The sequence below is a fragment of the Ambystoma mexicanum genome, chromosome 8 (genome assembly GCF_040938575.1).
Source record: "Ambystoma mexicanum isolate Mex_15411 chromosome 8, UKY_AmexF1_1, whole genome shotgun sequence".
In the NCBI taxonomy this organism is placed as follows: domain Eukaryota; kingdom Metazoa; phylum Chordata; class Amphibia; order Caudata; family Ambystomatidae; genus Ambystoma; species Ambystoma mexicanum.
This window is the reverse complement of record NC_090929.1, coordinates 42,133,882-42,161,548: the sequence shown is the minus strand read 5'-3', so window position 1 is coordinate 42,161,548 and position 27,667 is coordinate 42,133,882.

The following is a 27,667-nucleotide window of genomic DNA, read 5'->3' as shown; positions in this document are numbered from 1 at the left end:
TGCCAGGGGTAATAGAGAAAACCAGTTGTCCTGTTGAAGGTTCACATAACATCGTAGGTACTGTTCTAGGGTGGCATTTAAACGTTCCGTCTGTCCGTTTGACTGAGGGTGTAAACCTGATGTTAGAGCTCTCTCTATACTCAAACGGTTGCAGAGATGTTTCCAGAAACGAGAAGTGTACTGGCTACCTCGATCTGAGATGATCTTCTTTGGTATTCCATGGAGACGAAAGACATCTTTGATGAATGTCTCGGTCATGGCTGCTGCTGTTGGTACCCCTGGTAATGGGGAGAAGTGAGCCATTTTTGTGAAGTAATCGATCACCACCATGATGCATGTGCTTCCTTCAGAAGGAGGTAAGTCCACGATGAAATCAGTAGATACAACTTCCCAAGGACCGTCGGGAACAGGATTAGGCCTCAAAAGGCCCAAAGGTCTTAGACGAGAACTCTTGCTGCGAAGACAGGTCACACAGGATTGTACGTAACTGGCCACCTCTTGGCGCATCACTGGCCAATAATAGTGCCTCTGTAGAAATTCCAATGTGCCCTTAATACCTCGATGACCTGCCCACTTGGAGTCGTGACACCATTTTAATGCCAATCTCCGAAATTCTGAAGTGGGTAAATATAATTTTCCTTTCACAAAGTAGAGTCCTTCCTTGACTTCATAGACGAGGTCTTGTGGGTGACTCTCCGACTCAAAACCCCCCTTTGAAGCTTCTTTCACTTGTCTCAAGAAAGTGGACAGAACACCTATTCTCCTCGTCAAGGGGAACATAAGATCCGGCGTCCTGTCGGATTCGGTCACATAGTCTCCTCTGCGAGTCAAAGCATCCGCGACTATATTCTGTGGCCCTGGGATGTAGGTAATGTTGAAATCGAACTGGGCAAAGAAGTGAGCCCAGCGGGCCTGTCTTGTGTTGTAGCACTCGAACTGTCGCAGAACTTGTAGATTTCTGTGATCTGTTCTGATGGAGAATGGGTGTTTACCTCCTTGTAGGAGATGACGCCACTCTAAACAGGCTGACTTCATGGCCAATAATTCACGCTCTATGACTGAGTAGTTCCTTTGGCTGTCATTTGGTGTCTTGGAGAAATAGGAGACTGGATGTTCCTCACCTTGATGTTCCTGCAAAAGAACTGCCCCCAAAGCTGATGAAGATGCATCTGTCTCGACGATGAAAGGCCGGTCTTGATCTGGCTGCTGAAGGATGGGGGCGGTACAGAAGGCTTCCTTGAGATTGTGAAAGCTATCCTCAGCTTCGCTGGACCAAAAGAATGGTTTGGAGCTCTTCTTAAGTAGCGTGGTAATAGGTACAATCCGGTGGGAAAAGTTGGATATAAATTTCCGGTAAAAGTTTGCCAGACCTAAAAATCTTTGTACCTCCTTGATGGATTTAGGTGAAGGCCATTCCAAAATGGCAGAAACCTTGCGGGGATCCATGGCGACACCCTGACTTGATAATATGAAACCCAAATATGGGATAGATGTTGCAGAAAAAACACACTTGTCTATTTTGACTGAGAGGTGATTTTCTCTTAGTCTCTGGAAGACCTCTTTGACATGGACAACATGTTCCTCCGGAGTTCTTGAATAAACCAGTATGTCATCGAGATAGACAATCGTGGTCTGACACAGCAGGTCCGAAAAAAGCCGGTCCATAAAGCGCTGGAACACAGATGGGGCATTCACAAGCCCAAAGGGCATCACTTGGTATTCGTACAACCCATAAGGGGTCCTAAACGCGGTCTTCCATTCATCCCCTTGGTGGATCCGGAGGAGATGGTATGCATTCCGAAGATCCAATTTTGTGAAGATTGTGGCGCCTTGAACAGCTTGAATAATTTCGGTGATAAGAGGCATGGGATATCTGTCCTTTATGGTCACCTTGTTTAGACCCCTGTAGTCAATACATGGTCTCAGTTCTTGTGTGTCCTTCTTCGGGATGAAAAACAGTGAAGCTCCAGCTGGTGACTTTGAAGGTCTTATAAGTCCGTTGGCCAGGTTGTTATCCAAATATTCCCGGAGGAAGTGTTTTTCTCTGAGGGATAAAGGGAACATCCTACCAAACGGTACCAGTGCATCAGGAACAAGATCCAGACAACAGTCTTCTGGTCTGTGTGGAGGAAGATCACTAGGCGTCTTTTCTGTTACTACCTCTGTATATTCTTGTAGATGGCGTGGAAGACAATGGATGAGTCTGGAGTCGTAAACATTGGTAGTTTGTACTGTCTCAAACTTTGGTTCAGGCAGACATTCGGATCTACAAAAGGTGGACTGAAAACAGAGTACGTTCTTTGCCCAATCAATGTGAGGGTTGTGCTTTCGTAGCCAGCTTATCCCTAGTATGATAGGAAAATGGGCTGCTCGGATTATGTCAAACGAGATCCTTTCGGTATGTTGCTGGATACATAGTTGTAATTCCTCAGTGGTATGCGTGATCATGCCGGAAATCAAAGGTTCCCCATCCACTCCTTCGACTTTCTGATCCTCCTGTTTGGCCAGACGAGTTATACCTTTTTGCTTAGCCCACAAGGTATCTATGAAGTTGCCGGCTGCACCACAGTCTAGTAAAGCCTGAGTTGGGACTTCGGTCCTGCCTACAGTAAGAGTGACTGATAGAACCATCAACCTAGAATCCTCTAGTAAACCAGAAGAGGCTATTGACAAAGTTGCATAAGGACTAGGAATGGCCCCTCGGGAGTGCGTCCCCATACTCACCGAGGGCGCTCGTTTCCCGAACGCCTCGGAGGAACGTTAGGACAGTTCCGTAACAGATGGTCAGAGGCTCCACAATACATGCACATGTTGCCATCCCGTCGTCTCTTCCGTTCTTCCGGGGTGAGTGGTGCACGAGCAGTACCGATCTGCATCGGTTCTTCTTTGCCTTGGCGTGAAGGTGGTTGAGAAGATGGTATCTGGGCTTCTAAGGGAGGGAGACTGTAGAGTTTGTTCTTCTTTCTTTCTGACCGTCGTTCCGAGAGTCGGAAATCGATCCGAAGAGTGGCCGTGATGAGATCTGAAAAGGAGGATGGACGGTCGATACGAGCTAGTTCGTCCTTGAGTTCCTCTCTCAACCCTCGACGGAAGATGGCATATTGGGCTTGTTCCTGCCAGCCAGCTTCGGCAGCTATCTGTTTGAACGTAGTGATATAGGAGAGAAGATCTGTGTTTCCCTGGCGGATATCTAAGAGGTCCTCCGAGGCCATAAAAGTACTTTCTGTGCGTAGAAATGTTTGCTGCAGCAGGGTCTTGAAATCATTGTAGTTCTGCAGCACAGGATCTGGCTGATTAACCAAAGGGGTGGCCCACGCCAGGGCATTACCCGTCATATGGGTAATCATGAATCCTACTTTGGCATGATCTGATGTGAAGGTCTGCGGACGGAAGGAAAAGTGAAGATTGCAGGCATCTAAGAACTCCTTGACTCGTTTTGGTGATCCATCAAACTTGCCTGAAACCAAAGGGTATGAAGGTAGGTCTGCAGAGGGTCGCTCCCGTTCATTCATTCTTAGTTGCAATGCTGCGTTGGTTGTCTTAAGATTCTGGACCTCCAAATTAAGGTTTTGGACTGCGGCTACTAGTTCCTGAACTTGTTGGGGGGTAGCCATCTCAGTTTCTTGTTGGCGTTGCAAACTGTCACGATTGTCGGTTATGTCTTCTTCTTCTGATGAGATGACAAGTTCTCCCCCTTCCCCCAACTCCTCACCTTCCTCTTTCTGCTTAATCCTTCCATCCTTATGTCGTGGAGGCTTCTCTTTTTTCTTGTGAAGATAAGGACGCCCTCGATAGGATGCCACCGTGCCACTAAGATAGGGGCAACGGGGGTTATCCTACCGAGAACGCCTCACAGGGGGAAAAAAGCCGGAAGGCACAAAAAACCCCTAGACGTAGTAGTGCAGGTGGAGGATCCCAGAAGATGAGTTACCTGAAGAGAGTGCAATCCGATGAGCAGGCACCGAATCTGGAATAAGGTAGATCCAACGGACTCAGGGGATAATCACAGGCAGTCCAGTAGGCAGGCAAAAGGTCTGGCAACAGGTAAGTTCAATGAGATACTAAGGATAATCACAGGCAGTCCAGTAGGCAGGCAAAAGGTCTGGCAACAGGTAAGTTCAATGAGATACTAAGGATAATCACAGGCAGTCCAGTAGGCAGGCAAAAGGTCTGGCAACAGGTAGAATCAAGTAGATACCGGGGAAAATCACAGGCAGTCCGGTAGGCAGGCAGGGGTCTGGCAACCGGTAGATTCAATTTGAAAGAAGGGGAAAAAATTAGCAAGGATAAAAGGAAGGAAAAGGAAAATAAGGAGAAAAAGGCTAGACAAGGACGAGACCAAGCACTGGGCAGGGTGGAAAACAGCTGAGTGGAAAACAGCGAAACTAAATGCAGAAAGTCAAGAATATCACCGGGAGATGGAGCGGCAGCAACACAGGAGGAAACCCGGAAACGTTGCAACGCGTATGCGACCCGGAAGTGAGGATTTTTATACTTCCGGGTCACGGACGCGTACAACGACTAGAGCGGTAAACGGAAGACGAGGAGCGGAATGCTACGGCGGACAGAACCGCCAGCGATTCCACTTCCGCCAACCCTGCCGCGGCATGACACATACTTTGGTGAAGACACTGAGTTGGATGAAATAAGCTTCTGATAAATGAATTTATTAATAGAAGTGCTACAAGGAATGGCTCGGTGGTGGGTAAACAGGTTATGCGAGATTACTTTGCTAAGACTTTGCTTGTCAAGGTGTGATATTTAGCAATAATTTTGATCTAACAAGCATTGCTTGCTAACAGTCGGACTGGTTGCTTAATACCTGGATAATACATGAGTCAAGCTTTTGTGACCGTATTTCTGAACACTCAAAACTTAAAGTTTTGTATTTTGGATTAAATAACATGTCCTCAAGGCTACGCAGTGGCCTTAAGGAGACAATAATGATTCCAAAAAAACACAATATTGACGCTACAATGGGCAAACTAAATTCAATGTATGGACCTTCTAAAGGTATGGCCAACGAGCATGTAAATACACCGAGCTTGACTGAAATTGTCCATCACAAGCAGGCTATACATTCTAATATGAGGAGAAGCTTCCTAAGTGTACCAGATCCTGAGATTAATCATGACCTAGGTAGTATTGAAGACATCTTATACAGGTCCACCCTCGGATATCTCGATCTTGGCACCAGCAGTACTAATGGAGCTAGAAAAACGTATAATCCTCTCTGATGGTCCATCAACCCCAGTCACAGTGCGTCCATTTGGCAAACACAAAGTACATATTCATTGTGATGTTCCACGTATTCCAACACTAGAAACTATCGCACCTTATGTTGACCCAGAAACCTTACCCAACAAACATGTGATAGTTGACTCTTACAATGAAGATTCTGCCCAAATCAAAGAGGGGGTAGTATGTTCATCTCCTGAATCTCAACATTTTATTTTACCTAATTCAATGAATGTTGAGACCAATTCGAACTTTCAACCAAAGCCAACCTCTGAGGTTGAGGATCTCCAAATCTTTGAATCATCATATCCTGTAATGTCGAGGATTCTTAATCTTCTTGACAAGGGGCATGATTACACACACTATGAACTTCGTGACATAAAAACAGCACTTCTTGATATTTCCTCAAAACTCAATAAATTGGAGGGTTATATATTTGCTGATAATTACAAAAAGCAAAAAGGCTGTCACTCTCCAAATATTCCTCTCACGATCACTTTGACAACTGCTTCACAAACAGAGAGTGAACCAATTGAGATTCAGGATATCCCAAAAAGAATGTGAATGGTTCAATTTATGGATTTCCCTCCACTTTCGCTCAGACTGTCAATGCACCAAGAAACGTAGAATGTATCCAAATCTATACGCATGCACAGTTATGCCAAATGGTATCCGATCCTGCAGAGAAAATAGATCAGATACTTTTTTTAATCAGTTAAATGATCTGGAAACCTCAACGAAAGATTTGAACAAAGAGCTCCATCAGAACAAACATTGTGGTGCAACTCCTGACAGTCCATCTGAATTAATTGAAATAATAAACAAAGAGAGTACAAGTGCAGGCGTAAAATTGGTCCCCTTGCAATTAAAGGAATCCTCTGATCTTGGAGGACAAAAACAACTAAAGGAATCCTCTGATCTTGGAGGACAAAAAACAATTTTTATCACGAAAACAAAAAAGATTGCACACCCGTGCAATGAACAGACTAAACTTACGCAATGTGAAATCAATGGAAATACAAGAAAAAAATCAAAAACAAAAAAAATAAATCAAAAACAAAATACCAATGCTGAGCAAAAAGTTAATAGTAAAATACTACCAAATGAGGCAAAAACTAACATCTCCCCCGCTGAGACAAACAGCGACCTAGGGATTAATGTGGAGGAGCTTTCACTTGAAAGTCGTTTAGCCTTGCAGCTTCAATCGAAATTGGCCAGTGCCAATGAAAAAAAGCAAATGGCAGCGATTGAAAAATCCATTATGGATAAACAAAAAGAATTTTCAGCTTCATTATCCTCTTCACAACAATCTCTGCTTTCAGCATTTTACAAACCAATTCCCAATAAAAAAAACACTGAACGAGCACATTTAGACAACAAAGTTCCATTGGAGCCCGGGAATCGGGCTGTGAAACTCCAAGAGAAATCTCACTCAATTCAATTAGTCGTAGAGTCAGAGTCCAAAGCAAACACACTGGACTCGACTGATCAGCGACATGACTCACTACAAAAATTGCCTCGTGTGCAGCCTGAAAACAACGAGATTTCAGAGAGCATGGAGTTTCAAGCTCTTCCCTCAAATGACATGAAACATCAGAGAAATTAGTCCATCAAAAATTTTCAAGATGAACCCATGAACAAAAACTCTCATATAAAGGTTGAATCTATGGATCAATCTATGCACGATATACCTACATCGAGTATTCTGGGTTGGATTAGTTCAACGGAAATAAATGGAGATCAAGATCTAAATAGATCATTCATGTTGCAGACCTTTAAAAAGATTCCATCTCTGGTATCTAGTGATATTGTTTGGATTACGCTTCCATCTATAAAAAATCACAGGGTGGTATTTGAACTGCAATCCCCAATGGTTGTGGAACTAATATGGAACCATAGAAGAGAGCTAAAAACGTTAGGACTGTCTATTATCCAAATCCAGACGATTGAAGAAGCAAAAATCTTCAACGAAACTGCTCCGCTCATCGCAGTCAATCCGAATATAATCAATTAGTACCACCCACTATTCCACAGCCTTCCGGAAGCTGCAGTCCTGACACAGTTGGTTGCAATTTCTGCTGTTTCCAAAGATTGGACCTGGTTATCAGCACTACTGGGGTCCCAAAAGGATTCAATAAAAAACAAGCACTCATAGTAGCAAAGAGCTCCTACGAGTAATGTCATGGAAGTCATGCGGAGTAAAAAATCTAAAAATGTGGGCATCTATGTATGCCCCGCAGGAAATTGTGGCCATAGTGCTATGTCAAGAAACAATGGCTGTTAAGCAACTTGAAATTAACGGATTTGTTGCGTATTCCACTCATGCTACGCGACTGTCGGAAGGCAGACCATCGGGTGGAATTACCATCTTGGTAAACGCTGTGCTTGCTTTTACCGTGGTACTGACACGTACAACGTATTCTTTCATTGCAATTTTAATTGAATTAGGAATGTGTAAAACAAATTATGTACTAATAGTTTCATTGTATTACAATCCTCTGGTTACCGCAATAACTATTTTGTTTAATGAACTTGATGTTCTGTTTGATGAGATCTTTTGTCAATGGCCTAATACAAAAGTAATTCTAGGGGGCGACTTTAATTCTAACTGTCTCCAAGCTCCCCTTACTGAATTAAAAACTTTGCTCCAAAATCAAACATTGAAACAGAAAAAGAGGTATACTCTTTCAGCTCTTTTTTGAGCGTTGGAATGTGGTCTTGCTTCCCTTTCTCTCAAAAGATAATGTATATACATGGTCTCGCAGTAACAGAAAATCATGCATATATTGCGGTATCTGGGGAATTAGCTTCAAGCTGTACGGGAGTAGAAACTGCTAAGATTGAATTGAGTGATCATTGTATTTTATACTCAGAAATGCAATTAACTATCCCAACCTTGGTACAAGATCCATTTAGCACATATATCTTGGAAGACCGACCAGGTGCATCATTAAGATGGAATGAGAAAACGTGCAGAAAGCTAAATGCTATTATTAAAATGCTAACACTGAATTGTATGAACTGTAGTGACCCAACCACTGAAGGGTCGACAAAAACACTACAAAATTCAATCATCACTACAACAGCACTTATTTACCTGGTCTGGCTTAAATCCAAGGAACAAGTTTAGCCCCCAGTTGTTGATTTACTTGCTGTGAGAATTAAAATTCTAATAAAACAAAAAAAACTGATTATTTTGCATTTAACCAAAATGGGATTATCTAATTCTGAATACCAAATTACAAAAAGAAAAGTAATTAACAAATATTACAATAACATAAAAAATTACAGAATCTATCTCCATCACTCAACAAATCAAAAAATGATAGCATCATTTTGCTCCAATGATGGGCGATCCACATGGGCGCTTCTAAGAGGTAACAAATACTCAAGAAACATCCAGCAATCCTCTAATATCAGTGCAGAAACATGGACTCACTTCTACAAGGATATATTTGCACTACCCGAAAGATTCTTGGAATCTTTGGTCAAATTTAACCACTATTCAGCAAAGGAATTTAAGGGATGGTCTCTAGAGGATATCACATGGGCCCTTGGTAAGCTAAATAAATCAAGTGCTCCTGGCCCGGACTGTATTCCTCCATGTGTTCTTAAAGAAAATGTGCAATTATGGGCCCCGGTGCTGAAACTTCAATTTGATTATATCATCCGATCATCCCGTATTCCACCATCATGGTTAGAATCTGTCATAGTTCCCATTCATAAGAAAGGTGTTAGAACAAACCCCGCCAATTTTCGTCCTTCGCTGTTTTACTATTACATCAATTAAAAGAGACTGTAAATCGCCTTGCTATTCTCTCACCATTTCAGATCGGCTTTCGTTCGTTCCAGAATGGGAACTGCACTGAATGCAACCGTTTTAGCACACTTAATTGCCCAAATGAAAATTCCAACTGCGGGTGCCCTATACATGGCATCCGTTGATTTATCCGCAGCCTTTGACTGCGTGATTAGGAATTTACTTTGGGAAAAACTTGATGCAAAGGGGATACCCCATGCCCTAATTGCGATGTTGGCCAAATTACATCAAGGCACTTCATATTTGGTGCGTATCAATAAATCGGGTTCAACAACAACTCCTATTACAACTGAGGTTGGGGTTAAACAGGGTTACAACTTGGGGACCACTTTGTTTAATCTCTACCTCTCTGATATCGAGCAAATATGGAAAACTGAGATCACCGATCCTGCAAGATTGTGCCACTTGCGGATTCAAAGGATTGCATTTGCGGATGATGTGCTAATCTTTGATCGTACACCATATGGCCTACAAAAAAAGCTTGCAATATTTGCAGAATATTTGTACAAACACAATTTAACATGCAATGTGGAGAAATCAAGTATGTTCATTTTAAAAAGCATGAAAAAGAGAATCTCTATAATGAAATGGTCCATAAATTCTATTCCAATGTCTATCAATTTGAATATGAGATATTTGGGATATGATGTGATAGATTCTCCCTCAATAAAAAACTGGCTGCTAAACTTAAATGCGAAAAAAGCTGTTCTGATGACACAGATGCGGATTGTATTCATGAAATATTGTAAATATTCAATAGTACCACTCTTGCAATTTTACATCCAAAAAGTGGAAGCCATTTTATTATATGGGCTTGGTTTATGTTTGTGTAATATTGATGCAATCCTTGACCAAATCCAGGGCCAGTTATGGAAATCTACACTGAGACTATCAAGCTCCCTACCAAATTGTATATTGCGACAGGAGCTAGGTATCTCAGCTCTATCAGCCAGATTCCATTGGCGACAGCTAACGAATTATGGAAAAATGTTATTTCCCCCTCACCAATCGCTCTACGAGGGATTCTTAATTTTGATCAAGAATCAAGTGCCTATTTCGTTGGTCACCTTGTCAAATCTCATGATCAATAAACTCGATGAATGTGGCTTAAAACCAATGGATCTTGAATATCGATCGTCTTATGTGAAAAAACGATTATATGAGCATGATTGGCTAGTCACACTGAATGGGATGCATTCAAAAAAATTGTATTCTGAAGCAGCAAAATTTGCCACTCTTAGAATGCCTCGTAGAGCTTATTTGTTAAAATTCCCAGCTAAATCCTATCGCAATTTATATTTGAGATTTAAGCTTAACCAACTACATACCCTTGAAAAAACAATTACTTGGAACAAGCAATATCCAATGAGTCAGATCGCATGGTGTAGATTTTGTGAGGGAAATATCTGTGTGGAAAATTTAAAACATCTTACCATGTATTGCGCTCATTTTGAAGCTCTGAGATATTCTCTCATTGGTCCTAATGTCTTAGGTATGACACAAGAAGCCAGAGAATGGTGCTGGATGAAATTTATGTGGGGATATTTATTCAAAATAATTGTTTCACTGTGCATGTTTCTTGAGAGATTGGCTGTGGTATTGGCTAAGAAGGAAGTAGGCATTTTCCTATAACTATGAATGAAGTATCTAACAAACATAGTATGAACAAATGCATTTCTTCTTCAAATAATATTTTAACTTTTATATGAATTCAAATTATGAATGTAACTAATTTTTTATTTTTATGCTATGTATAATGAATTGTTTAATGATTGCGAATTTTCTTATGATGTTGTAAAAAGTTTGTTAATCAAACTAATAAAACAACTTTTTAATTAAAAAAATTAAAAAAAACAACTGTTGACCCTGTAGCCTGGTCCTATGGTCCCTTACAAGGTTGGTAAGCACCTCAGAGCCCCAAAAAGAGCCTATCTGCATATCCCACTCCCCTCCCCCATACGTAGAGACAATAGACCCTTAGTGTGATGGTGATATTCCTGCAGGACACGTGATGAGAATGCACATCTCCATTTAACCATAGAAATCACAGCACCCCACCCTATGCCACCATTAAAGAGATCCGTGTTTTTTCTCAGGTCCGGCTGCTGTCAGAGACAGCTGAGGTGGCCCTAGAAAACACGCACCGAACAAGCCACCGAACAAGGCTACTCTTGATCCAGGAAGAGAGAGCTTGAGGCACAGACAGGCATAGATGGTGAGAGCAAGAGAGGGAATCGAAGAGAGAGAGAGAGAACGTTGGAGATGGATATAGAGAGACAGAGTGAGAGAGACAGAGCGAGAGAGAGGGAGCCCTAGATCGGCATAGGATACACCCGGTACAGCTAGTAGTCATTCTTACCCATAAACATCAACGTTCCAAGTCTTCCCCTTCATGAGGATTGGTTGTGCCTTTCCCTGCATTGATAAGGATAGGCTGTGAGCTGCTCTGGCTGTTGGTTTTCATTGTTATAATTCTCCCTCTTTTCTTCTTTGGCAGATCCCACGCAGTCTCACCTGGATCCCATTGGTCCTCCTCAAAGGGATGCTTCCCTGGTGGATTGTCTACACTGTTCCACAGATAGAGGACAGCGTTTCCTGAGATCAGCTCATCTGGATAAGCCACCATTGGTTGCTGGGCGTGGTCTGTCTCGTGGCTTTGAACCTCAATGAGCAGTTGCTGCCGCTCCCTCAACCTGGACAGACTCATTCTCCGCACGGATTGGTGGATTTTAATCATGGATTGATTTCATAGGCGTTAATAGATTAATGGCCATGGTTGAGAGGACCAAGGTGGCTTTGCAGATGACCTGGAAGAGGTGCCTGAAAGCCAACAGGAACTTCATATAAGGAACCTCCTTCTGCTTCTTCCTCTCAGTTGGTCCATGGTCACGACAGGTACCCTCTACCCTACGTCTTCTTAGCCATGGGTTGTGCAATATGTGCTCCCCTAGTGGAAGCCTGCACTGCTGCACCAAAGCGTCCTCAGACTGTTTACATGGAGCTCACAGTGCTACGCCATCACCGCCGGCATAACATCAACTCTACACCCTCCGGCACCGATACCGAGGAGAACTGTTCTGAGGATGGTGAGGTTGGGGCCCACGTGCACCTGTCCCCACCCGACCGTGTAGTGCTGGTGCATGGGAACGGGCAGGTCTAGAACACTCTCAACCCTCTATGTCCCAGAAGGCGATTTGCAGTGTGGCTTAGGAATCCCCTTCAGAGCCGTCTCATATCATGGGTTTGAGAACACATGACCACTCAGTCCAGGAAAGTGACAAGGACGCTCTGTGGGTCGGCAGAGAAATGACATGTTTGCCTTTCTGATCAGTTACTTGTGTAGACGCGTGTGGATCTGAGCCCCCACGCGTAGAGACGCGTGTGGATCCCAGCTCCCACGCATAGAGACGCATGTGGTTCCAAGCCCCCACGCGTAGAGACTGTCCAAATCTGTAGGGCAGATTTGTCCACAGGAAATGCAGGTTTCTTACGAGCACAAACTTTAAAAATTCTCCACAGACTTTAGAAATCTCCTGCAGATTTTTAAATGTTTGGACAGTTCAAGCAATTTTCCTCTCTGCAACTATGGAATTTCTGTTTCCGCAGAAGTGTGAAACATAATTCTGAAGATTTTCACAGTTTTCCACAGATTTGGACTGCTTCTACTCTTAAAGTGTTTGCATTCTGCAAAGTCTACAGGCGATGGCGCCCTCAGAGGCAGGCTGGTCTGTGGGCAGTGCCTGTGGAATTTCGAGGCACGTAAGGGCCAACCTTTGCAGAACCATGGGTCGACATTTAGCAAAACATGCACAAATATAACGACACTCTGACAGCGGGTCGGCGCCATTGCAGTAGCTTAACTGTGAACGTTTGTGTTGCTTCATGTATTTCGGTGTCGGCTTCACCCATTGCCTCACACACACGTGCAGCCAGAGGTGTTGCTGCTCCCCTTACAATAAATGAAATATCTGGCGGGCTCTGTAAATGTAGAGTGTGTAAGGGTTTATAGTGATAATTTCTAATTACATTATGTCGAAAGTCATAATGTCGAAAAAAAGGTCGAAATTATTTTTTCTCGAATGTCTATTTTTGTTTGTTTTGTGTTCGAAATGGCAGTCCCCCCAACCCGCCTTTTTTGTAACTTTTTTTTGTTGTACCCCTTTTTTTTTACTTGCGGAACCCCAAAAAAACTGTAAATAAAAAATAAAACATTCGAAAAAAAAAACCATTCGACATTTTTTTTTTTTTTAGACATTATGACTTTCGACATAATGTTTTCGACTTTTTCACTGCAGACCGTGTGTAAGTCCGCTTTTTATGACGTCTCCCGGTTCAGTTGCTCCCGGCCTATGCCTGCATTTCCACTGCTCTCTGTCCTGGCTTCAGTTTCTCTGGTGTGCTGTTGGCAGTCTGAACAGTGTTCAACAGTGGAGGACTCTTATGAAAGTAATGAACTAAAGTCCATCTGTGATTATGTTTGGCACGCGGACAGCACTGAGCTAGGAACACAAAGCAAAGCTGTTTAGCCGTATGTTATGACCCACACTCCAGCAGATGTGGAAACCCTCTCTGCTATTTTTTTCAATGGGAAAATCACAGCTCCCATTGAATCCTATGTGAGGAGAGTGGAGGCAGGGCACTAGCTGGGGAGATGGATGTAGCTATGTGCCCTGGACATGCATGCAGAATTAAGCAATGAGCACGGGGGTGGGGTAGGGGGGTGGTAGCGTTTGCACACTATTATATTAAGCAGGCATAGTAAATAGACTTCTGTTCATCGCAATAAACTGAAGTCTTTCTACTATGTCCATACTTAAAGTAATCGTGTGCAAATCCTAACCTGTGAACGTTTCGAAGCATTCAAAGTATTTGATAGGCATATGAGCATTATTTAACCACTCTTTCTCAAATTACAATGCGTTTTGAGATGCTGATATCACATCTCAGAAAGCACCACAACCAGCCTAATCTTTGTCTCGAAGAGAGGCTAAGGTAATGTAAGGCACTTCTATTGTGCAAATCTAGTGAGGTAGCAGTGGAGCGCTTTACAATGATGGTTATGGGGGGAGGGGAGTCAAGCACGGCTTACTGCCACATGGGCGAGAGATGATAGGTCTGACTGGTTCCCGTGGTTGTTATATCCGCCCTACGTCCCACAGCGTGGTGACGTAGGGCAGCTCAATAAAAGCCCCGCCCCCTGGAGTGGGAGGCAGTTCCGGGCGAATGCAGACCAGCGTGTGCGTGTGTTTTGTTCAGCGCTCCTGCGCACGCCACGCACAAGGCCGCGCGGCCTCCTGGACCGGAGCCAGCCCCTCGCGCTAGGCCTCCGGGGGAACAGCATTTAACAATGGCGACGAGGAAGTGAGCGAGCATCCACGCGCTCCACCACCACTTCACACGCGGATGCCACACGGACTCTCCGTGTAAATTTTTGGACACCCGGTGGGGGCCCCCACGATCACGTGACCCCCACCCCAAAAAAAAAAAAAAAAAAAATTTTTTTTTCGTCACTCCCCTCCCACACCTCATCCTCAGGGGGTGAAATTTTTTTTTCTCTTCTCGCTTGCCCCGGTCATCACCTGCACAACATCCCCTGCATGGCACAAGCGCCAATCAATCGGAGCACAGGTGCCGGTAGGAACTGTTACCACGCGGGACACGGCCTCACCACAGGGTGCGCACGAACCCGGAGGGCGGAGAATCGGTGACCAAGCGCACGCAACACCATGGCGACTGGGTCATCTACCCCTGGACCCTCAACACCGTCCAGGATGGCGGCAAACCTGTCAATGGCGTCACCACCGCCTCGCACGCAGGGGAACTCGTCGACGTTGATCCAGCCATCCAACCCCTTCACAGACCCATCATCCAGTGGGCCCAGATGGCAGCTATGGCTACAAAAGTTCGAGATGGCCATGGAATGTAAAGACATCACGTCATCCAGAAAGATGAAGGCTCATCTACTCCTCAGCGTGGGCGACGAGGTGCTGCGCATCTTCAACTCCCTGGATGTGGATGACGGCCAGGACGCATACCGGAGTGCAAAGGACGCTCTAACAGCACATTTTCTCCCGCAACTCAATCCAGACTATGAAACTTTTATCTTTTGCACGACCATCCAGGCCACCGATGAGACTCTCGACGCCTACCACACAAGGCTGAGGAAGCTGGCCATGTCGTGTGAGTTTACGAACACTGAAAGGGAGATTAGGAGGCAAATCATAAATGGAATTCACTCGGAGAAGCTGAGGCGCCTCGTGCTCAGTGAAAAGGGCATCCCTCTACAACGCATCCTGGAACTGGGTCGGCAGAGGGAGCTTGCCCACTCTAGGGCCGCCAACATGGAAGCGACCCTACAAAAACTCCAGCTGTCACCCTCCACAGCGATGGTCGCCCAAATCTCGGACAGACAATCAACAAGAAGCGAAAGTGGCAGCGGCTACACCCAGAACAGGTGGCAGCCTCGAGCACCAGGACCGACAGAATGTGGATGGTGTGGGGGTCAAAGGCACGGAAGGCGAAACTGCCCGGCGCAAGGCACCACGTGCGGAGCATGTGGCAGGAAGGATCACTACGCGAGGGTGTGTAGATCAGTGAACACGCCACTACAGCCTCCGCAGGAAAAAGGGCCATCGAAAAAAAAGAAACAAGCCAGCGCGAGGAGGGTTGCGGTAGTCAACTCCTCGACGGAAGAGGAAGGGGATGACCTCTCAGCCCTACGACAAACAGCAGGCACGGAGAACGAAGGAAAGGGCCGAAAGATATTCCTAGTATCGACACTGAACCAAGGGCCAGCATCGGTGAAAAGAACCGCCAGGCGACGAAAATGCGTGGTCAACATACAAGGCCAGGACATACAGATGACCATTGACACGGGGGCCTCGGTAAACGTCATGCCAACCACCGTTTTCCAAACCCTCGTGCCACCACCCGAGCTAAAAGCCACAGACACTCGGCTATTTGCCTACGGCAGTCGGAGACCCTTACCAGTCATCGGGAGGTTCCGCACCACTCTTGAGCATGGCAAACAGAAGGTGTGGTCGAAGATCTACGTTGTCAAGGCGGGAATTGAAAGCCTGCTGAGCGGAGATGCGGCTGAAGACCTGGGCATGGTCAAATTCATATGCCACATTGATGACACGTCCGAGGTCGAGAACTTCCTCAGGCAACACCCCAAGTTACAGAAGGGGATAGGCTGTCTCAAGGGAAAGACCATCAAACTACATATTGATCAGTCAGTGCAACCACGTGCGGTAAGACACCGACGGACACCGTTCCACATGAGGGAACAGGTTGAGAAGGAGCTAAGGTCACTCGAAGCTGCTGGCATTATCGAAGAAGCCACGGGACCAACACCGTGGGTCTCCCCGATGGTGGTCACCAGGAAGCCAAAACAGCCTGGAAAAGTTTGGATCTGCATTGACATGCGCTTGCCCAATGCAGCCATAAAAAGAGAACGACACATAACACCCACAATTGATGAGATCATCACCGCCTCACTGGATCGTGTGTGTTCTCGAAGGTAGACCTAAAGGCGGGGTACCACCAGCTTAAGCTCCACAAAGAGTCGCGCTATATCACCACCTTCTCAACCCACCTAGGTCTGAGGAGATACAAGCGCCTGAGCTTCGGCATATCATCGGCCGCGGAGGTTTTTCAACAGACCATCCAGGAGGTCATCAGAGGCATACCAGGGGTATTGAACGTGAGCGATGACATCCTAATACATGCACCGGACACCAAGGAACACATCACGAGGCTCAAGACACTACTGGGCAGGTTGGAAAACGCCGGACTCACAATCCATCGAGAGAAGTACAAGTTCCTAAAACCAGAAATAACCTTTTTTGGATACAGGTTCGACCGCACCGGCATATCACCAGACCCCCAGAAAGTGGCAGACATCCAAGCTGCCAGTCCCCCAAAGACTCCCACTGAGGTGCGCAGTTTTCTGGGAATGGCCACCTACTGTGGCAGATTCATTCGGAACCTAGCGACCCTATCTGAACCGCTGCGGGAGCTAACAAAGGCCAGCACCAAGTGGGACTGGGGCCCCGAATGCCAGAAAGCATTTGAGAGCATAAAAGACTCTCTATCAACTGACACCAAGATGGCCTACTATGACACGGACCTCCCGACAGAACTCTTTGTGGATGCCAGCCCAGTGGGACTTGGAGCGATCCTGATGCAGGTCACGAAAGACGGCACGAAAAGGTCGATTGCATATGCATCCAGGGCGCTCACAGCAACGGAACAAAGGTACTCCCACATAGAAAAGGAGGCAATCGCCGTTCTATGGGGGTGTCGACACTTCCACATGTACCTATATGGGCGTAAGTTCACGGCGATCACCGACCACAAGCCCCTACTACCAATCTTCATTGGGTCCTCGGCGCACCCACCAGCCAGAATCACCAAGTGGCTGCTACATCTCCAGCAATATGACTTCGAACTTGTATACCAACCGGGCAGTGGCAACCCCGCGGACTTCCTGTCGAGACACCCACGACCAGCCACCCAGCAGGAAGTGTTAGTCGCTGAGGAAACGGAGGAACACATTTGTCAAGTAATCCACACCATGAGGCCCAAAGCGATAAACATTGAGGACATTGCAACAGAAACCCAAAATGACCCCTGTTGCGATCTGGTAAAAGATGCCATCCTGTCAGGCAACTGGAAAGAATTCATGTCGCACACACGCAACAGAACCGAGGGGGCCAAGGAGTTCCTAGCAGGCATGTTCACGGTTCGACAAGACCTCTCAATCACTGAAGGAGGGCTCCTGCTAAGGGGTGACCGCATCATCATACCCCCAGGACTGCAAGACAGAATAGTTGCCCTAGCGCATGAAGGACACCAAGGGCTCGCAAGAACAAAGGCCCGGGTCAGACACAGGGTATGGTTCCCTCACATCGATGATCGTGTCGAGGACCTAGTGAACACATGTCTACCCTGCCAAATAACGAGTGGGCCGCCAGACCCAGAACCAATCCTGTTGGCCGAGCGTGGCCGGGCACGATGGGAAGCCATCAGCATCGACTTTTGCAAAATCAGAGAGGGTCTACATCTACTGGTGGCAATCGATGATCACTCACGCTATCCAGAGGTCGAGATACTGGAGTCCACCGCCGCGGACGTGGTTATCCCGGTGATAGAAAAGATGTCTGCCCACGACCATTAAGAGTGACAATGGACCCCCGTTCACAGGGGAGGAATTCAGGTCATACCTACAGGAACTGGGCATTAAATACCACCACATCATGCCAAGGTGGCCACAAGCTAATGGGGACGTCGAGCGATTCATGAGGACCATCAACAAGGTACTCAGAGTATCAAAGGCAAACGCCAGCCCGTGGAGGATCGACCTATTCCGGTTCCTAAGGAACTATCGGGTCACCCCCCACAGCACCACGGGCATACCACCGGCCGACCTTATGTTTGGAACTATCATAAACTCATCGATCCCCCATCATCCAAGCAGGACCCCTGACGACGTCGACAATGCACGCGTGGAAGCGAGGAGAACACGTGCCAACGCTCACATGAGCGTCAAGAGAAGAGCAAGGCCCTCAAACCACAGAGTGGGTGACCAGGTCATCATGTTGCGAAATCCCACGAAATCCAAGCTAGACACCATGTACGAGGAGCTGCCATGGACCATCAGCAACCGGCGCGGGACCATGATAACTGTCACCCGGGGAGGTCGGAAAGTAACAAGGAACGCCTCCTGGTTCAAGCCCGTGCCTCAGCATCTCTGGACGGACTGTGAGGGGCCTCACTACGACAACGAGCAACAAAGCAGCGACGTGCCGGCGCCAGACCCCGAGGAAGAATCCGCAGGGGATCGCAGCTGGCACTCACCGAGACTGCCCAGCAGTGAGGACACATGCAGCGAAGGTGAGCAGATTTACGAACCGAGCGGGGACAGCCCCCAAGCGAAGTGGTACAGTCTGAGAAAGACCACGAGACCGCCTGCGAGGCTGAATGACTATGTATGCTAAGCCAAGAACAGTGGCTGGAGTTTATAGTTGATAATGTTTGTTCATGGTGTTTGTTAGGTTGATTTGAAATAAAGGAGGAATGTTATATCCGCCCTACGTCCCGCAGCGCGGTGACGTAGGGCAGCTCAATAAAAGCCCCGCCCCCTGGAGTGGGAGGCAGTTCCGGGCGAATGCAGACCAGCGTGTGCGTGTGTTTTGTTCAGCGCTCATGCGCACGCCGCGCTCAAGGCCGCGCGGCCTCCTGGACCGGAGCCAGCCCCTCGCGCTAGGCCTCCGGGGGAACAGCATTTAACAGTGGTGCACAGAGCTATTAGGGAAACTCCTTGAACAGTGGGTGGAACCGAGGTTGAGCCCGCAGCAGAGACAGCACCTCCTTCTTCAAGATGGGCACCCTCTCCCCTTTTTCCACTCCATAAGCATAACAATGCTATGAAGGATTTACAGGTGTGTTTGTATATATGTATATGTCTGAGATTTATGAAGCACAAACATAGCTGGGAAGCCACAGAGTGTTGTACAAAGGGGACGCGCCCAGGAAGTTCCAAGTAGGGTGCAAGGTATTAGAGGAGCTTGGGTTCAGGTCCCCCCTGAAGTGTGGGCTGGGGGTGGGGCACATGCTGTACTTTGTCACCTGCAGTGATTCAAGGACAGGATAATCCCAGTGCCTAAGGATTCAGGAAAGAGGCTAGGACTGGAATTTGAGATGTCTTTCCATATTCAGGAGAAGGCCATGGCAGGGGTCTCTCCCCACGAATGAGGCAGGAGAGTTCATTTCATAACATACCTGCTTCCCACGACCTCAAGAGAACCTCACCTGATAATAGCCCTGAAGGGGGTGAACACATACAGCCACCCCTCCCGTCAAGGCGGAGACCTGTCTGGGAGATGGGGTTCCCTCCTCATTAAGGACTGTGACAAGGAAGACTTGGACTTGGTGTAATGAAGAGTACTAATAAGTAAGGCAGGCAGTACCATTTCACTACTTTGCATGGTTGGGTGGGGAGCTCTGGATATGAACAGTGCCCCTGGTGAGGCACTGTGCCCTATATCTGCCACTGGTTTCTACTGGACGAAAAGTGCTTGTTGCCATCAGTACCTACACCCCAATGCCCAGAAGGTTTCCTTCAAAATGATGGGGGTGCGGGGGACCGTGCAGTGGAGGAGATGCAAATGGAATAAGGATATTTTTCAACCGTTGAAACTACCAGAGATATTTCGTCCTGACCTTTTCCTCTTATCAATTAGTTATTTCTTCCCTAAAAATGCAAGGGTTTCCCTAATTCCCTGCAGAATGGGATTGGGAGTTAAGGATCAGGATTCTTCCATTCTTTATAGTCCTTTCTCTGCATGAGACACTTGGTTCTACTTTTCCTGGATTTGCCAGTAATCTATCCGCCAGTGGATGGTGGGGTTTGGTTTTGACATCAAGCTTGCGCACAGAGGGGAAGTCAGCATTGAGGTGCCCGGGTCGCTGGTTGGGAACTCTCCTGGAAGAACATAGGATTCGTGGAAGCACAAAAGGTTCACGAGAAGTTAAAGGAGAGGCCTTCTTCAGATCCCAGCAGTTGCATTTTCCTACAGTCTGTTCAGAACCCATGAAATTCAGGACGCAATGGCCAGACCCAGAAGCTGCTGCCATTACTTTAGTTGCTGACTTCTTTGTGCGCAAGCAGCCAGTTGTGGCATGCTTGCTTGCACCATGCTGTGTTTGTGGATGCTGATGGCTTGGGCTATTCTCTTACCTTCCACTCTCCAGGAGAACCCTTTAATGTAAGGTAGATTTGTTCCGGAGAGAAGCTTGACCAGTAAGCTTCTCTACACAACTCCGTCTATTCGCTGAAGTGTCTTGATTGCTGGAACCTATATCCTAATGTGATTACCCAACTCTTTTATATATTTATTTATTTTTTTACATTTGTTAAGCGCACTAAACCCACAGGCATGAAGGCGCTGCCTTCGTAGGGCACATAGGCTTTCAATAAGGCTTAAGACAGCATAAGGCTGCTGGTTACAGGTGGTCCTATCGGAGGAATACATACACAAAGGTACAGCATATATACAGATAGAACATGGGGCAGAGGGCTGCCTGAAGACAGCAAGTCTGAGGCGAAGAGTAGAGTCTTGAGATGTTTTCTGAATGCCCAGTAAGATTGTTCAGATCTTAATGACGAAGGTAAGGCATTCCAGTTCTTGGAGGTGAAGAGCGGAAAGCTAGCCCACCTGTTCGCATCCGCCTGAATCTAGGGATGGTGAGTTGGTGAGAGTAGGAGGAGCCGGTGGGTCTGGTGAACCGAGGTTTGGAGAATTTTTGCAAGAGATATCTCGGTGCCGAGTTAGAGAGGCATTTATGCGTGATTGCTAAGATTTTAAAAGCGAGGCGCTCCCAGGTGGGGAGCCAGTGAGCACTTCTTCGAGCGTCTGAGATGTGCTCCCACTTTGGAATGTTCAGTGTTGCTCTGAGTGCATTATTTTGAATAACTTGAAGTTTATTAATGTTTCAGACAGAGGTCCCTGCAAATAAGGCATTACAGTAGTCCAGTCGTGAGCCTATGAGGGCTCTAGCAATGGTGAGACAGCTTTCGGGGGTTATGAAGGGTCTGCACGTGTTAATTAGTTTGGAGGTGTGGGCTGCAGACGAGGCAATCACATTGACCTGCCTTGAGAGATGGCATCCTGGTAGACGCCCGAGGTCTTGACATTGCTGAAGACATGGACGGTGATGCCATCAATGATAAAAGCTTTGTATGCTTGGTCCATGCAGACCCACCAATAAGATTTCTGACTTTCCGTCGTTGAGTCAGAGAAGGTGGGAGGCCATCAAGCCTTGGAACGTATGGCAGACTAAGTGTAAGTTGTTAGTGTCAGTTACGAAGTTTCCAGTTAGTGAGAGACGTATCTGCGTGTCATCTGCATAGTTCGTGTAAGATATTCCTTTGATATCGAGCAAGTCGAATAGAGGTTTTGTGAATATGTTGTATAGGATTGGGGAGACACAAGATCCTTGGGGTATCCCACAGGTGACCGGGTCTGGGGTGGCTGCAGCCCTGGAGGAGAACACTATCATAGTTCTTTCTGATAGGAAGGAGGAGACCTGGGAAATGGCGTCTGAGGAGAAGCGGGCTGCTGAGGTCAGGCGCATGCACAGGATTTGGTGGTCCACAAGGTCAAAGGCTGTCGACAGATCTAGGAGCCAGAGAAGGGCTGAGTTGCAGGCATTTTATGAAGGTTTTCTATGCGTGGGGGAGTTAAATGTTGGTTAAGGGGAAATCTAAAAAACAGTATTCTGCCAACTTACTATGTTTCTCTCTTCATGGCCAGTCATGCCATCTCCATGTTGCTACATCAGTGCCCTATAGGTGAGAAAGTGCAGTGAGCGTGGAAGTGAGTAGGGGGAATTAAGCGAACAGTGGGGTTATCCCTCATGCAAGCAGAGCCCCCTAAAAAATCCACAGAAAGGCAAAGAGAGGAGAAGGAGTGACGGCTGTGAAATAACGCCAAGGATTTTGAGGCAAAGACAAAAGGACAGCTGTTTTGTGAACTCAATGCAGTGAGGTAAATATTGTCCACAGGGAACCTATCTGCGTTAAGATGATCATAATCCCAGAAAACCCTTGAGAAGTGGACCTCTTGACGAGCGCGCATCACACATCACAGTCAGACTATGTATGTAAGTCCATGATTACTGGGGCTGTATGGGTGGAGGACAACAACTTTCTCCAAGAAATCTAAAAATGTGGACGGTAGTTCACATTCTGGGTACAACTATATTGCTTCAAGATAGAAGCGTAAGAAAACTGACCCTTCCCCTCCCCCCTAAGCTCTTTGAGCAAGCGCATGCTGCACAGCACACTACCTGGCTCTCCACGGATGCACACACGGAACGTGCTGCTACAGGGGCATGCCATGCTAGGAAAAGATGTACGTTTTCTTAATCAAAGCATACATCTTTCATCTAGCACAGCAAAAAGCGAGTGTCATCTGGCCCTTTGTACTCCCACAGACCAGCATGCAGCGTTTACTTTTAATTGTGATTGCCGCTTGCCATGCTTGCATGGGAAGCAGTGTTAACAATTACAGGCAGCGTGTACAATGGATCCCTGTGGCGTCCGCATGCTTTATGCTGGTGTATAAAACAGACCCCATAGGGATCTCCAGCATTTGCACCGGCATGTACATCCATGCCGGTGCAAATGCTGGAGCATTTGCATGACAGAGAGGAAGGAGGTGGCGGAAACGCAAGTTGTGTTTTGGCCCTCCTCTCTGCCATACAAATGAATGAAAATGTGGCGTGGTGTGAATGAAAGGCGTTAAAGCCTGACTCAAGGGGTTTATGCCTTTCAATCACGTTACGCCACTGACGAACATGAGCCCCTATCTGCCAGCATTATGCCTGTGTAAAAAACACATTTTAACGGTGGCTGTGCACATGCATGTCCCTGCTCTCTGCACCAACACATGCCAGCATTTCCACATAATGACATACTCATGTTTGCTTTGCACATATTTTTTTTGTTGTTTTTTTTGTTTTATTGGTTAAATACAAATTTCAACCTTTCACAACTCAGTCAGTGACCTTTCCCATTCCCCACCCTTCTTACAGGACATCTCCCCGCTCCCCGATTTCGTTGTTGCCCTCTTTTAGTCCCTTTAGAATCGATTCTATGAATCTTAAGGCTTCCAGGGTGGATCCAATTTTTTGAACCGTCAAAATTCTTTCCCAGTATTCCTCGTCCGTTGACGTATTTATATTCACCACCCACTCTCCTAGATATAGGTTCCTTTGGGTGTTTAATGCAGGACAAGAAAGCATCCAATGTTTTATTGATTAGAGCATCTCTGGGTCATTGCAGAATCAACAGCTATCCTCTTCCACTGGGATTTGTTTCCTTACGTATTGAACCACCCTGGTTGGCAAGATGTTTAGCCTACATCTCATCAGGAGGTCCCTGTATTTCCAGATGATGTTATGACAGTTTGTATTTTGCCTCTTTAGAGTGTCTGTTAGTTCCCAGTCTTTTTACCGTAGTTTATTCTTTGCTTTGTCCGGGTTTTCTTTGAGCGTATCAGTTTTGATATTGTAGTGCTCTAGAATTTCAAAGCAATTCTGTTTCCAAGTGTTGAAGTTGGGATCTGCATTTCTTACCTCCTTATTCGCCAACAATTCAAATGAAATAGGGGGTTTGTCTAGGATACACTTCAGAAATAACGTGAGTGTCTTCCACCACACTATTGACTCCATCGACTGCAGCCTCAGTTCATGCCTTATTGTAGATATGGAGAGACAGTTTGGAAGCCTAAGTACCTTTCTCCAGAAAAATGCCTCAAGTACCCCCACGTCTTCCAATGGAGATTTAGCAAGGATTCAGCTCCGTAGGTCAAAATCGCCACAACCTTTTGTTTATAAAATTAGTGGCATCATTGAAAAGGATCTGTAGCGTCAATGAAGGGCGCGGGCTTGGTTTGATAGTTTAGTGAGTTTTCCTTTGATACAATTCAGTTGTGCCTGCTCATTGATATTTTTGTTGATTTGGACTCCGAGGTAAACTGTTGAGTCGACTATTTCGAGTCGACTATTTCCAATGACCAAGTAAATCCTTTTTTTTAAATGGTTTTGGATCCTCGAGCCGACTGCATTATTAGGACCATAGATTTTTTCACGTTGACCTTCAAGTGATTTTTACTTAAATAGGTCTTGAATTCCACCATTCTCTTTGTAGACCTAATGGGGTTTGGTCTATAAATACGACATCATCCGCATATAAGATCCATGAGAGGTCCATGAGAGGTCCTCATCCTGGAATACTGGGGGAAATGCTCGAATTTGTTCCTGGGATTCCTTCATGTCTGCTAAATACAGAACAAACAGAAAATGTGCTTTATGCCTTTGGACGTCAAGATCTTTTCTGTCAGTTCACCACCTTTAGAGACCAGTATTTGAACTGAGGTGTTTGTATAGAGTTCTTGGATGGCCTCAAGCAAATCCTCCAGACATTTCCATTTTCTTAGTTTAGCCCAGAGCAGTTCTCTACAGATCCCATCAAAGGCCTGTTCGAAGTCAATGAAGCCCAGGTATATGTCCTTTTTTTGCTTTAGTGCCCGTAAGTTTAGCATATTCAGGATGAATAAATTCAAAGATGTTCTGACACCACTCATGAATGCTGTTTGTCATTTGTCTAGGATTCCCGTCCTTATTGCCCAGCTCTTTAGATCTCTCAACAAGATGGAACAGAACAGTTTTCCTCTGGAATCTAGGAGGGCAATTGACCTGTAATTCCTCGGGTTATTACGGTCCCCTTTGTTATATATCGGCACGATTAGAGCCTCTTTCCAGGACTGAGGGATTGTTCATGCTTTTAGTATCTGATGAAATAATACTAAAATAAATTCTGCCCACTCTTCCTTGTTTTCCTTCAACATACAGTTCGAGATGCCGTCCGGGCTGGCCGCTCTTGATGAGCTTGGCTTTTGTTTCCTTAATAATATGTCTTCCTTGTCAATGTCAATATGCCACTCTTTTCCAGGTCTTTGTTTTGTCTTTGTTGCCTCCTTCTCCTGGAAGAGGTCCGTGTAGAATTTTACCCATTGCACCGACACATTACTAGATGTTAGGGCTGTCTGGAAGTCGTCACCTTTGTTAATTATCTCCCATAAGGACCTTGAATTAGATGTACTTATTTCTTCCATCATTTTTTCTGCATCTGCTTGCGTTCTCCACACCCTAGAGGATTTTAACCAGTTTTTGTAAGACTGCTTACAGTGTCTTATGTATTCTTCTTTATTAGGGTGGGTACTTTTCTGAAGGCGTCTCAGTGCTAAACGATATTCCCTTCGCTTTTCCACCAGGGCTTTACTATATGCTTGTTTCCTTACAGTGACATTGTTTTTGTTTGTTCCTCTCTTGATTTCGAACTCCTTCAGTAACCAGCCATATTCTACTGTTTCATGGTTCTCTTTAAAGTTGTGAGTCAGTCGCTCTGCCAGTTCGGGAATTGCCTGTGCTTTTATTTTTAGCCTATTTCTTCCCCATGATACTTCCATTTCGGGGATATTGCGATACGTCAGCTCATCTGTCTTCCAAAGGAGTTCTATTTCTAGTAGAGCATGCTCGCTAGCTTTCTGAGGAATTACTTTAAGGGAATCGATCCATGGCAGAGTATTTCTAGCAATAAAACAGTAATCCAGGCAGGCACTTCTTAAGTTCGCAGACCAAGTGTCACAATTGATGCCGCCCCCAATTCATATCCCTTTGAATTAGAGGCGATGATTGACCATCATGACAAATATGACACTTCAGACCACCATATTTAGTAACAGGTTGCAATCTCCATTTTTACAGACACCATTCTTTGTTTGCAAGAACACATCGTTTCTGTTTTTCATAGGCAAGCTGCATGTAGGAGACTGGCACATACCAGGCCTCTCTATCTCTAAGTTTCGTTTCTCGCTCTAGAAGTCAGCCCGCTCTCCGGGGCCTCACTGGGCTCAGAAAGGGGGGCTGTAAAGAAGATCATAATTCAACTCTTTAAATGCTAGTTTCGTACATTGCTATTCTTTCTTTCAGGAGACTCGCTGGCATTCGTGTATTGATTATATGCCTTTCTCCCTGTCTTCAAGGATACGTGAGGGAGGGAATCGGGCATTCCTGTCTGGCTCTCTAGTGTAATGTTTCAACATGTTTCTTAGCCTTGGACCATTGAAGCGAAATAATATCTACAGCAAAGCAGTTTTACATGAGGCAAAGTGGCAACGTTAGAGAGAGCAGAGAGAGAAAACAAAATGGCGATTCTGGTCATCTTAAAATGGCTTCACTCTAGTTAAACTAATAGCTACGTAATAACTAATGACTAATGAATATATATTCTTACACTGTAAATGAGGCGGTTGGTCTTCGGCCAACCAATTATCATTCATTTCCGGACCCTCAGGGGGTGCTTAGTTTTTCTGGACTGACAAACCCTCCTCTTGGCCGTAAGCCAAACGTCTCATCCATACATTGCACCCTCCTCCGACCAAGTATTTGGATTATATTCGGAATCTGATTCAACTTCGGACTCATGTACACTTGTTGTCTTCTCGTTATTATTAATAATATCAATTGCCATGAATTCTTTAATGGTTTCAGATTCGTTACTATGGCGAGTGCTTAGTTTTGTAATATTCTTTTGTTTCATCATTTGTACACACTCTTCGCTAATTTCAGTACATATCATGGGGAGACAATGTATGCAACAACAACATGTCACAATTATTCCTAGGATTGCTACTAGGATTGCAAATAGTTTCCATCCCCAGAATCGCAACACTTCCCAGAACCAGGAGCTTATGTTCAATTGCCAACCGCCTTCAGGGGGATGAAGATCGGAACTTAACACATGCAATTTTCATATCGCCTCAAAAATTGTGGGGGAGGAGTCACTTACAAATACGCAGCACGCTGATCCCACGATTTTGCAAACACCGCCGCGATCAACTAAGATTATATCAAGGGCCATTCTATTTTGTAGTGTCATTAATCTAATTCCTTTTTCTTCAAGAGTCATATTATATAATATATCAGTGGTTGCATTTATTGTTTCTTCCAATATCCTAGACAGTCGTTTTATGTTAT